This window comes from Rhinolophus sinicus, chromosome 15 (genome assembly GCF_057876585.1).
Source record: "Rhinolophus sinicus isolate RSI-liver-muscle chromosome 15, RSI-T2T, whole genome shotgun sequence".
NCBI lineage: Eukaryota > Metazoa > Chordata > Mammalia > Chiroptera > Rhinolophidae > Rhinolophus > Rhinolophus sinicus.
The window spans coordinates 92,117,770-92,131,651 of NC_142515.1; positions in this window are offsets into that span (position 1 = coordinate 92,117,770).

Below are 13,882 nucleotides of genomic sequence, written 5' to 3' on the forward strand. Positions count from 1 at the left end.
GTACAATGGCTGGGTCATAAGGTAGTTTTTAATTTTTTGAGGAACCTTCAAACTACAGTGGCTGCACCAATCTGCAATCCCACCAACAGTGTATGAGGGTTCCCTTTTCTCCACATCCTCACCAACAGTTGTTTGTTGATTTATTGATGAGAGCCATTTTGACAGGCATGGGGTGATACCTCATTGTGATTTTTTTGTAAGCGGGCATTTTCCCGCCAAATCGCCTCGAAACGCGGGGCTTTTTTGACATTTTCTCACCAAAATTAGACTTTCCGTAAAATATTCATATCTTTCAATCTATTTGATATTTTTCTATGAAACTTTCAGTGTTTTAGTTTAAAAAGAGGTGCAAAATATATGTTATTCTCGTCTCCTGCGCTTTGGTATAAAAAGCGATATGATGAGTTTACTCGTTTCCCGCAAAAAATGTGTTAATTTGCATTTTTCTGATGATTAGTGACACTGAGCATCTTTTCATATGTCTATTGGCCATTTGTATGTCCTCTTTGGAGAAATGTCTATTCAAGTACTCTGCCCATTTTTTAAATTGGATTGTTTGTTTTTTTTGGTGTGGAGTTGTGTGAGTTCTTTATACATTTTGAATATTAACCCCATACCAGGTGTATCATTGGTGAATATCTTCTCCTACTCAGTAGGCTGCACTTTTGTTTTGTTGGTTTCCTGTGCATTGTGAGGTTTCAGAGGACCCTGCCCTAACCCAGAAATAAATCCCTATTTGCAGTAAGGCCATAAGTTTACTTGTGATTAACCTGTGAATCTTTGCTGTTTTTATTTGTTTGTTTATTCATATTTTAATATCTGTCCCTGTCTTGTTATTTTTAAAATTGATGAAATGGAAATCATGAACCTGTGAATCTTCAATCAGCCATCTATATTACCCGAACTAGAAATAAAACATGTGCTCTCAAGAAGTGGCATCTGAACATTCCTGTAGATTCTGAAATGATGGCACTAGGTCCTTGAGATAGAGGCATTATAGGTTCCATATGGAGATAGACAGGAAAACCATTCTCTTATCCTAAGACTTTGAACCAAAGGCCTATAACATTTCCTGTTGGGCTGAACTTTAGAGCAATTTAGACAGCTTAAAGCAAAGACTTTGATTTCATAGTCCTGTTTCCAAACTAGATCTGCAACTTACTATCTTAACCACCTCAGGTATGCCACCAAACATGTTTTTATAATTAGTTATTTTTACCTTCTCTACTGAAGAAACAAAAAACAAAACCATTAAATTGTGGTCTTTCCCACGTACTCTACGACTGGTATACCATAGGGTTTCTCAAAATACTTCTTAGAACCTCACCTAGTTACTGCTTTGTATAAGTTTTGGGAATGCTTTTAACATTGTATGAAATAATGAAGCATACATGAAAAAGAAAACAAGTTTTAGTTGCAGTCAGAAGTTATAGATAGAGTGGAGCTATTATTATTTAAGTTGGTAATAATAATACCTATGTAGTAAAGATTTGAGGGTGGCCTCTGAATAACAACCAGCAAGGAACTGAGCCCTTCAGTCCAACAACCCTAAGGAACTAATTTTGCCAACAACCACTGAATGAGCTTAGAAACTGTTCTTGTCCCAACAGGCTCTTGACTGACACCTGTGAGCGAAACTGAAACAGAAGACTCAGCTAAGTTTCCCATAGGTTCTGCAAACACAGAAACCCTGAGATAATAACTGTGTGTTCTTTTATGGTTTGGAGACATTCATTATGGGGCAATGGATAACTGCTACAAAGAGGATAGAGATCAAATATTTCAAATATTCTAGACAGGTTTACATAGAATTAACCACTACATTTAACAGGACTTCCATCATCTCAAAACCTTTTTCCATTCTTTGTCTCTCTATATTCACTTTCATTTATTCTTCTCTCTTTATTAAGAATACTAGTTATCTGCTTGAGATCTTTGATATTAAGCTTCTTGAATATTATGCTCTTCCACTTTTGTTTACCTATTTCCTTGGTATTTTTGAAGAATTCCTTAAATGTGTCTTCCAAATGTTTGATTTTATATTCAATACTGTCAATTCTCCTTTTTACTAATTTTAAGGCCTTTTATAATTGTTTCTTATATTTGCTTAATAACATTCTCTTCTTTCCTATCTCATGTTAGTTTTATAAAGGCCTGCCAATTAACAGTTTTTGCATTTTGTTTCCAGAATTTTCCTTCTAAAATTAAATCAACAAAGTGAACTTTGTCTAAACTTTATTAGTGTGTCTCCAAGTAACTATTTTTCAAAAGTACATTCTTCCTCAGCCATTTGGGTATTATGCGCCTGGTCTTTCACAAACGTAATTACTTCATAGGCGTTACTTCGCTATTTTCCAGTTGGATCACCTTTGCGTTTTAAAAGTTCTAGCCTGACCTGTAAGGTCCTTTCATATCTTTGATGATTGAATCTGTCTCTTGAGCTAAAGAATTTTTTGCACAATAGCTAGCATTCTGAGTGTAATATGGGAATAAGTGGGGCCATGAGTAAATCTTGCATATTCTTTTCTGCCCTGATTCTCTTTTTTTCCCCTTAGCTAAAGCCTTTTACCAGGGCCAGACCAGGAGTGTCACAGCTGTGTTGTGATACTGAGATCCACCTCATCAGGAAACCTCCTGACTCATCAAGGGGACTATCTCAACCAACAAAATCTGCAACCATCTTGGCACAGCCACTCTTAAGTTTTTCTAGTCTTTTCTGCTGCTTTTAGAAAAAAAGCCCTTCCTTTGTCAGTGACAACTTTAGACATAGCTTATCATCTGGACTAGGCAGTCTGCTATGCTTGACACTGTTATTACTATCCTACGTAAGTAGTGCTGTTATGGAGATTAAATCTCTAGAGCAGAAAAAATTATGGTATATAATGTATTGGGAAGACATCTCCTTGTTAAAATTTAACTCTTCTCTCTCACACCTAGAGATGAAATCAAAGACTCCACCATACTCTTTTTTAAAAACAATTTTTAAAAAAATTGTGGTAAGAACACAACATGAGATCTACCTTTTAACAGATTTTTAAATGTGTAATACAATGAATGTTGTTATCTTTAGGTACAATGTGTATAGCAGATCTCTAGATCTTATTCATCTTGCATAATTGAAATTTTATACCTATTGATTAACAACTCCCCGTTTCCCCCTCCAAGTCCCTGGCAACCACAATTCTATGCTTTGCCTCCATGAGTTTGACTACTTTAGATACCGCATATAAATGGGATCATGCATATTTGTCCTTCTGTGATTGACTTATTTCATTTAGCTTAATGTCCTCCAGGTTCACCCATGGTGTTGTTTGTATACAACAGGATTTCCTTCCTTTTTAAAGGCTTGATATAAGAACTCGATGTAAGTGGTATTATTATGTAGTATTCTTTTCTCTTATGTAACTGGCCTATTTCACTGCGCATAATGTTTTCAAGGTTCATCCATGTTGCAGAGTACATAAGAATTTCATTGCTTTTTAAGGCTAAATAGCCTAATATCATTTTAATCTATTTGTTTTCTGCTTGAAACATCTCAAGACAATTTCTAGACAATGTCCTCCCATTCACATTAACATTGTTTTTTTTCCTTGCTCATTTTCTAATCAAAGAATGCTTTTTATACCTGTTTTAATTTGTACTTCTTTGATGGTAAATATATTTTTAAACTGATAATTTTACTGACTTTATTCCTAGTATTTTAGACCTGGTTTTAAATCAGAGTTAATGATGTCCTCTTCTTAGCAAGAACCTTGTCTAATAAGGTTGCTTTCTTAGCCGTATAAAGATTCAGCATCAGGTCAGTTGAAATCTTCAGCAACTTTGATGGGAATAACAACCAAAGAAGTTCAGAAATTCATCTGAGTGAAAACCAAGGAGATGACACTATGACTACAGATAATGGTCTCTTCCTGATGTCTCAATCATTTCTGAGAAAGATGGTCTTAACCTCTGAACTGTAAAAATTGTTGCATTTCTTGTAGAGAATACTTCTGACTTACAGGCCAAGTGCTGTGACTCAGCACAGAGTGTTTCTCCTTTGTAAATCAATGTGTGTCACCAATTTGGCTTTCTAAAATCTTTAACTGCTGTGAAATAGCTCACTGAGATTTGTGAGTCTTTGGGGACATGTTGTAACTATATTTGGAACAGAATCTACAGGAGTCAGCTCTAGGCAGAGACCCCTGTAGTCCTGCTTGCCAATGGCAGGGCCGAGCAGATCCAGGAGAAAGCTGAAGGGTCAGATGGGGAACCAGGGAAAGTCAAGAGAAAATTTAATGGAAAAGTACAGGAGAAAATAAGAGAGAGTAAAATAAATAAACAAATAACGTTATATAGGGGAAGTAAACAACACACAGGGATGAAAACAGACAGTTCCCCAGCTCTGCCAATAACTAGCATTTTAGACTTACTGAATTATTTAAACTATGCGGACATCTTTAGATTTTATCATCCATGAAATGCAATTGATTCATGACTTGTCGATTTCCAAAGAGGGTTTTCTAAGAAATGTGTAAAGGCAGTACGAAAGTATAAAAAGCAAAAGAGAAAAGGAGAAGGCTGTCCGTGATTTGGAAAGGTAGATAATGAACACCCGCCAGTGATCTCTCCTTAGGGTGACTCTGTCCTTGGGTTTGTCAGAGGTGAGTCCCCTCTCTGTACAGGCTACTATTTCACACATCTTTGAGCAGGAAGTAGGGCAAAGTTATTTATTATTTTTATGTATTTCATTGGTGCATCTCCATTTTTCTTGGTGTTTTATTCTGCGTCTATCGTGTTTTTAGAATTTGTCTCATGTCTCTATTCAGATTCCTCTTCTTACGTTAAGTCTAAATCTCAACCAGAACTTTTGGGTTAAATCAAAACTGTCCTAGATTTGAGGTGCCCTTTGCAATGACCCTGAATTGATATTTTGGGGAAATCAACGAGCACTGAGTCCTCAAAGCTCTTAGAAAAAATGAAATCATAGCTGACTATAAAGTTGATGTATTTAAAAAAAAATCAGAATATTACAGGGTAATAATACAGGTTTACATTTGTAGAGTATACTATGATTTATATTTGATTGTTTGTGTGTGTGTGTGCGCGTGTGTGTATGTGACTTCACTTAATCCTTATAACAATCCTATGTGAAGAATCATTGTCCTCATTTACAGATGAGAAAACCAAGATAAAAATGAGAGTAGATGATTTTTCTCTGGATCACAAAGCTAGTAAATGTTGGAATAGGGACTCCAACCCAACTATTCTAAAGCCAAGTTTTTAGTTTCTTGTACACAACCACACAGCCTGCAGCAAAACTATTTGGCACAGAAAGGCGCATTTCACATTTTAGTACTAAGTTCCACTTTATCTCCAGCTACAATTTCTTTGGTATAATGTTCCCAGTGAAAAATTTATCTGAGGTTGCAGTCAAACTGCCCTTTGACTGTCCACTCCTTTTGAAAATCACGTTTCACTTTTTTTCCCCATTCTTGTGACTAGTGATTAGCACAGAGCCTGGAAAATGGTAAGTACTTAAAAGTCTTTGTTTAGCAAAGTCTTCCATCAAGATTCTGGATTTGTGTATTATGCAACTTTTACTTATCTGGTTGTTTTCTTTTGTGCTTTAATTCAAACATTTACAAAATCCCCAATTAGTATGTTGACACTGGAATTAACCTCCTTTCCTGCTGCCCAGGGACTCACAAGCTCATTCTAAAGACTGACATGAATAAATATAGAAATATCACTAAAAGAGAGCTAAATCGCTAAGGTACCAGCACAAGGGAGCAGAGACATGTTTTCCAGGGGAGGGCATGAGAAGTTTCTCTGGGAGGTGCTATTTAAATCTTAAATTTGAGGTGGTTTATCAGACCAGTAAAGAAAAAGAGGGAACGGGCATTGTGGGGAGAATGAAGTTTAACAGTAGCATATATGAAGTCACGATTCATCAGGTTTATTGAAGCTAGACTGAACTAAAACATTTTATTTATTTTTAATGAGTTGCTTTATGTATTTATATATACTTCCTTTCATTAAACATACAACATATCTGTGTGTTCGCAAATTGAAGAGGTTTAGAAAAGTCTCACAAAAGAAAAAGGAATAGTTAAGAGAATTAGAAAACAGGAAAGCAAGAACTTTACAGAGATTTTAAAGCCATGGGTTAGATGAGACCAGTGAAATATAAAACATACAGCCTTACAAGTTTGTTAAGTATGAGCTCCAAGTTTTACTCCAAACTATCTAAAAACAGAAACAGAAACAAACCAGAGAAGTAAACAGGACTGACATATTTAGAGTGTTCGTAAGGTAAAAACAGCATACTCTAAACAAGGATAACAAAACCACATAAACAGAGCAAGACCCACCAACCGAATAAATAAAACCGAAGGGCTCAGAAGGAACAAAGCTATTCCTGCTTCAGAGTCCTGAAGGACGCTTCGGTGATGGTGTTGCTGTTGGGTCAAACTTAAGAACCTGACTCTGCCTTTTTCCTGGGCTCTCACACTGGTAGCCCTTAGGACACTCACATATACAGAGTGTGGGCTACTTGTCCTACCTCATGCTTTAGGGTCCAATAAGAAATGAACCCTCGCAAGGAGCAATGCATAGGCTCAGATGAGGGCATCCAGCCAACCTTTCACCAGTAACTTTCACCATTTGTCACAGTAATGGAGTAATTATTCCTAACGGACCAGCCTGCATACCATGAATTGAGAAACCAAGTAACAGCTCCTTTTCAAGATAGGATCTCATATCCTCACTAAACAAATAAAATAGGTATTTTCACCTGTCTTAAGAGTACTTATTTTTTTTTTTTTTTGAAATGTATATCATAGCGTACCTAAATTTGTCAGTGAGGGAACTTAATGTCTGAAAACAGAACGGCTTTACACTGCATGGCATAGGTTGCATTTCGTATCACTGCACCACCATTAGTTATAAATGTTTGTATCTCAGTTGATTATTTGAGAGCCTGAGTCTACTTTTTAAAATTTTTTCTAGGCTCATTGGATTATTGTTTTTGGTCACTAAGGCATATGTAGAGTATTATAATATTTGCACTCTTATCTCTGTAATAATTTTATTTGTAATCAGTTCTGCTTGGAGTAAAATAAATAACAGCAAAGTTATATAGAGTTTTTGTCATTTGCTAAAAATCAATATTGAAATTGTTCCTCGTGTAATAATGACTCTTGACCAAAGGTAAGCATATTGTTTAAAAAACTAGAGGCCCCACTTTATATCAACAGAATGTGAACATAGGTAAAGGAATTAATACATCAATTTTTAAGTAAATTCTAAAGGTGATCTTAATATGTACTCTTGGTGAAAGAATGAATGGTTCAATGGGAATATCTCAGGCATCATTTGCTTCCTGTATCCTATTCCTCTTACCGATCTTGATTATTCATCCGAATTAGCATCAGAAGTAGCAAAAGTAATTCAATTACAAAAATATTTTAAAATACATATTTTAACATATATGTATATCTAATCTCAACTGTAATTAAATTCTAAACATAGGACATTTCATTGGTGCTACTGATAAAACCTTGGGGCTTTAACTAGAGTAAAAGGAAACCAAAGTTAAATATTAGAAACAAAGGCTACAGACAATATCGAAAAATAAGCTTGTAAATAATCAAGAACAAGCAATATGGAGATGACCATTTTCTCTCTTGGTGGTTGCGGAACAAAAAATTTGTATGAGGGCATCAAGCATAAACAAGAAAATATATGAAACTATAGCAGAACCCAAAGCACGTTGGAATAATATGATCAACTCTGGCTCACATTCGTGGTTCACTCAGTCCTTTGTGGTTCTTTCCCATGCTCAAACAGAAAAGACATAGCCTTGGGAAAAAAAAGTCTTTATTTTCTAGAGCAGTTTTCGGTTCACAGCAAAATCGAGAGGAAGGTACAGAGGTTTCCTTTACGCCCCTGCCCTCACACACGCACAGCCTTACCTACTATAAACATCCCAACCAGAGTGGGGGATGTTTTAATCAACAAAACTACATTGACACATCATTATTGCCCAAAGTCCATAGCTTACCTTGGGGTCCACTCTTAGTGTTATATATTCTATGGATTGGACAAAAGTAGAATGACATGTATCCACCATTATATATAATACTACACAAGAACATTTTGACTGCCCTAAAAATCCTCTTTGCTACATGGATTCATTCCCCTCTCCGCAAGCCCTTGGCAACCGCTGATCTTTTTACTGTCTCCAAAATTTTCCTTTTTCCAGAATGTAATATAGTCGGAATCATGCAGTAAGTAGCCTTTAAAGATTGGCTTCTCTCACTTAGTAATATGCGTTTACAGTTCCTCTATGTCTTTTCGTGTTTTATAGTTCATTTCTTTTTCGTGCTGAATAAAATTCTGTTTCCTGGATGTACTACAGTTTATCCATTCACTTGCTAAAGGACATTTTGGTTGCTTCCAAGTTTTGGCAATTATGGATAAGACTGCTATAAATATCTATGTTCAGGATTTTGTGTGAACGTAAATTTTCATTCATTTGGATAAATACCAAGAAGTGCGATTACTGAATTGTATGGTAAGAGAATGTTATGCCAAGTTGCCTTCCAAAGTGGCTGCACCAGTTTCCTTTTCACCCAGCAATGAATGAGAGTTCCTGTTGCTCCACATCCGCACCAGCATTTGTTGCTGTCAGTGTTCCAGATTTTGGTCATTCCGATAAAGGTATAGTGGTATTTTATTGTTTTAACTTTCAATTCCTAATGACAAATGATGTTGAACATTTTTCATATGCTTATTTGCCAGACATTGCCTTTTGAACTGATCTAGGCACTTTTTATTTTGTTGAAACTGGAGATAATGCCACAGTAGAACCTATATTTATTTGAGTCCTTTAATTTCTTTTCAAATGGTGAACCCCCCTGCACTGACTCAGAGGGTATCAAAGAAATCCTCCATCAGCACTTGTGTGGACTCGTGCAACAGTATCTCACAACTAAAGAGCTGTTTGGTTTAGACGTCTGCTTTCCTCTTAAAACACAAACTGGAGAAGCAAAGAGGAAGAAAAGAAGCTAGGCAGATTCAAGCAAGTTTTATGCTAAAAGGGGGGTTTTGAAGGACCTACTTGCCTGAATGATCTAATTCTAAGTAAATTTAATGAGAATAGAAAAATATCTTATTTACATTAAAAGGTAAATCTAGGGATTTCAAGCAAATTGTTGACATGGCACAACTGTCTTTCTCCTTATTCCCAGAAAAACTTAAGAAAACTGGAAGTTTCCCCTAGAGATTGTGGGAGTAGGGGTGGGTTTGTTTGCAGACTTCTGTGTGTAGCTGGCTTGGACAGGAGACAGCTTGGTAAGTCTGTGGGAGTGTAAAAGAGGACTAGGAAGTATTATTGTGCTTCTCTGGCTGCTTGCCAGCTCTGTGTTGCATGCGCAGTGCTGTCTGTATCCCTGCAGCAACCGGGACTAGTTCTGGTGGACTCAAGAATAAAATCAGCGATAGAGAAACCTTGTGCAGTATGAGGCCAGGGAACATGAGGCTGACTAATCCCTGATGGTTGCTTTCTCACTCTACCCTCTCTAAACCCACAAGGGAAGTAACATCTAAGGAGTTTATCTTCCAGGTGCAGCTTCTCTGGGGGCAAGAGGTGAAAATGTGACCTCAGAGCTGTCTGTGGGGAATAATTGACTGTTTTTCTGGTATCTGAGGTTTTCCACCTGGTGGGAGAATCATCAACTCCCCACTCCCTAACCTTTGACAGCTGGCAATATCTGAGATTGTCCTTCACATGCATTGCTTAATAGAATAAACAGGAGTGTCATGTAAAAATGACAACAACAACAAAAACACATTAGGGAACACAAACATTTCCAAAGAAAAACAATATATTGGATTACCGAGGCCAGAAATATTACAACAGAGGGGCCAAAAACATGTATTAATAACATAAGGGAAGATATTCTAAATATGAAATAAAACATTAAAAATGGAGCCAAGGAAAAAATATTAGGCATAAAAATTGTAATAGTTGAAATACAGAATAAAATAGAATGCATACTAGAATGAAGGAAATTGAGGAACAAATCAGTAAATTGCAGAGATCTAGTAGAGAAAATTTTCTGGAAAGATTTTTTTTTAAAGTCCAATTTATATCCCAAGAAACATATAGTATTCAATGTTACTGTAAAGATAGACTCACATGTAAAAAAAAAAAAATACCATGCAAACACTCTTTGTAAGAAAGCTCCTGTAGCTATATAAATATTAGGAAAAAAGTTGATTTTATACAAAAAAATATATATAACTGGAAATGAAGAAGGACATTCATCAAGAAAACATAATAATCGCAAATGTTATGTACCTGGTTATAAAGCTTAAAAATACATGAAACACAAACTAATAAACATTAAGGGAGAAATAGGTAAATCCACAGTCATGGTAGATGATTTAACATCTCTCAGGAACTGATAGGATAGCCAGGAAAAACGTTAACAGTAAAGTTATAGAAGGTTCAGAACAAAACTATTAACTAGGCAGGTAGTACAGACTAATTAACAGAGTACTATGTTCATAACGACAGAAAATACATAATTTTAACAGAACATAGATTTCACTAAGATAGATAATATGCTGATCAATGCATCTCATGTATTTCAAAAGGAGGAAATGTTAACAAAAGTTGCCCAGAACACAACAGAAATATATTACCATTCCATTAAAATAAGAAATGTCAATGGACACAGACAAGAACAGCCTCAACAAAAGTCTGTTCATTTTCCCCAAAGGACCAGGAACAAGACAAGTTAGCAAAACATAAAAGTTTTAAGCTATAAATGCTCTGCTCCAGCCAAACACTACAGAAATATTTGTAGCTAGAGTCCTACTACCCCAGCAAAGGTTGAAAGGAAATTTTTGATTTCCATACTTGCTAGGTTGTCCCAATACCCCTTCACCCCCATTCTGAGGAGATGTCTGACAAGGCAGAGGGGAAGGCTTGTCCTTTCACTACTAGGTGGTAATATGCACAGCCCCTTGGCCATAGTAAAAATGAGGTGGAGAACCTTGACTTCTGCTCCTACCTGGCAATAAGGTATTTTCAGCTGTTTTAAGAGTATTTCACATCATTTTTGACATGTACATCATAGCATATTTATATTTGCCAGTGAGGGCATTAATGTCTGAAAACACAATGGCTTTACTCTGAGTGACACAGGCTGCATTTTGTATCACTGCACAGCTAATAGGTATAGGTGTTTCTATCTCGATTATTTGAGACAGAAACTTAACTGCTGGGACATTGCCAGAAGAGGCTTAGTGGAGAGTCAAGGCATTCACCACCTCCCATGTATAAGGAGGCCACCTTCCCTAACCGAGATGTCAATGGAAACCATGTGAGGAGCAGTAACTAGGGGTTCCTATCCCCTCCAGAGAGGGAAGTGTCAGTGGAAACCTAGTCAGGAACCAGAACCCCGGTCTCCTACCCAGCAGTAATGAGAAACATTCCCACTGTTAGGTGTCAGTGGAGACCCAGTGGAGAATGTGGATATTTACCTACACTTGCAGGTAATGAGGTGGTGTCCCCCTTCTCCTGCCAGAATGCTGTCAGAAGAAGCCAGCTAAAACAGAAAGCTTAAACAATATCTAGAATTTCAAAACACAATATCCCTAAAACCCAAGTTTTAATAAGAAATCACTCATTATACCAAGAACCAGAGCTAGCTCAACCTGAATGAAAAAAAAAATGTATATGAAAAAAAAATATGTGTGTGTGTGTGTGTGTGTGTGTGTGTATATATATATATATATGTATATATATATATATATATATATATATATATACATATATATATTAGATAGTGACACTGAGATGACCGAGATCATAGAATTACCTGATGAGGATTGTAAAGCAGTCATTTTAAAGATTCATAAACAAACCATTATTAACATGCTTAAAAAATAGTGATTCTGAGGAATAAAAGAAAGTGTTAGTAAAGAAATTAAAGACATAAAGAAGAATCAAATTAAAATTTTAGAGCTAGAAAACATGGTGATTAAAATTTAAAAACTCAAAAAATGAATTTAAGAGCAAAATGAAAAAGAAAGAGTATAGAAGTTAACTAGTCAAAACAATATAGAGAAAATAGACTGAAACTAATGAACAAAATTTCAGACATCTGTGGGAAAATAACAAAAAAATTAACATTCATTTCATTGCCCAGAAAGTGAGGAGAAAGAAAGCCGAGTGAAAAATTCAAGAGAGGGAGAGGGTGAGAGAGAGAGAGAAGAGGGAGACTGGAGTAGTTATTGTTTCTGACCAGCCTTAGTTAGTTCAGCTAAAACCCCAGAGATGTCATGGCATAAAGACAAGCTGCGTACCCTTTCTAAATTCCTGACCTAAAGAATTATAAGATATAATACTAATAATATATTGTTGTTTTAAACCACTGAGGTTTTAGGGTAGTTTGTTATACAGTAATAGATGAGTAGAATCATGTATAGAGTCACTAAGATTATTGGGAAAAGAAAACGAACAGAATGATGAACACAAAATTCAAGACAATGCCTAATTTAGGTTGGGAAGGAAGGCAGGTGTGTCTGTTGATGAGATGGATACTGGTTAGATGTAGGTTATTGTCAAAGGCTGTAGCTTTTGTTTTGGGTGGTGGCTTCTCAGGTACTTACATATTATTGAAAATGAATAATTAACAAACTACATCTTAATCTATTTAAAATTGGGCTATAAGACTGTGTTACAAACCAAGTATTATAATTAATCCAATTCTCTTCACATGATATCCAGCAAGAAAACTTGATAACTATGAATGGCAATTGTATAGTAAATTCTATAAAAACTCAAATATTAAATATGATTAGGACCTAGTAATTTTTCTAGTCTTTTTTTTTTTTTTTTTTTTTTTTTTTTGTCTTTCATTGCCCTCCTTCAGGGTCTTTTTGTTAGTTATAAATACTTTACCAAGGAAAATGAAATACTTACTTAACCTCATTATATTGCAATTGCAGAATGGTTAATAGGAATATTCAACTGATGAAATATGCAAGATTTAATATATTTCCTTCTTAAAATTAGTATTTGTGTGATAAAATCTTAATCCTATCCCTAATCTTAGGGATGGGTTAAATCATTATGTTCCCTCCAGGAATAAATCTAGATGAAATAAACAAATTTGAAATGATATATACTTAACAATGATTTGCTGTAGACTTTATAATAACAGTCTAAAAAGTGTAGTGGCTCCTAGAAATGTTTTGTTTTTTCAAATAAGGGAGGTTTTATAAGAGCCTGTTTTTAAAATACAGTCTCTATTTATTGCATAAATAAGACTGTAGCAATAACAGTTTTACAATTTTAAAAAAAGCTTCCAACAAAACAAATGTTTTAAAATGTTGATGTTGTACTCAAGAGAAATATATTTATGTCAATGTGTAAACATATAGATATATATGCATATATGCATATATAACAGCTTTTTAAAAATTTTTATGGAGGTATAGTATATATACATATAGATATTCAGAGAAGTATAAAACTTTTATAATGGTACAGCTCAATGAATTTTCACAAGACATATATCCTATGTAACTACCACCTCCATCAGGAAATATAACAATTCCATGCCCTGGAAGCCTCAGTCGTGTCTCCTGGCTGTCATTATATTCCCTCCTTCCCTAAGGAAAGCACTACATGATATGTAAAATCAGAGCTGAGTTTTGCCTATTTGGGAATGTCTTTCAGTAGAATCATAGGACTCTCTTTGTTTCAAAATCTGTATGTGATATTTACGCATGATTCTGCATGGAGCAGATGGTACTTTCATTGCTGTCCAGTGTTTCCCTGTGAGGCTATGCTAAGATGTACCTTTTCTCCTGGCAGGCAGTT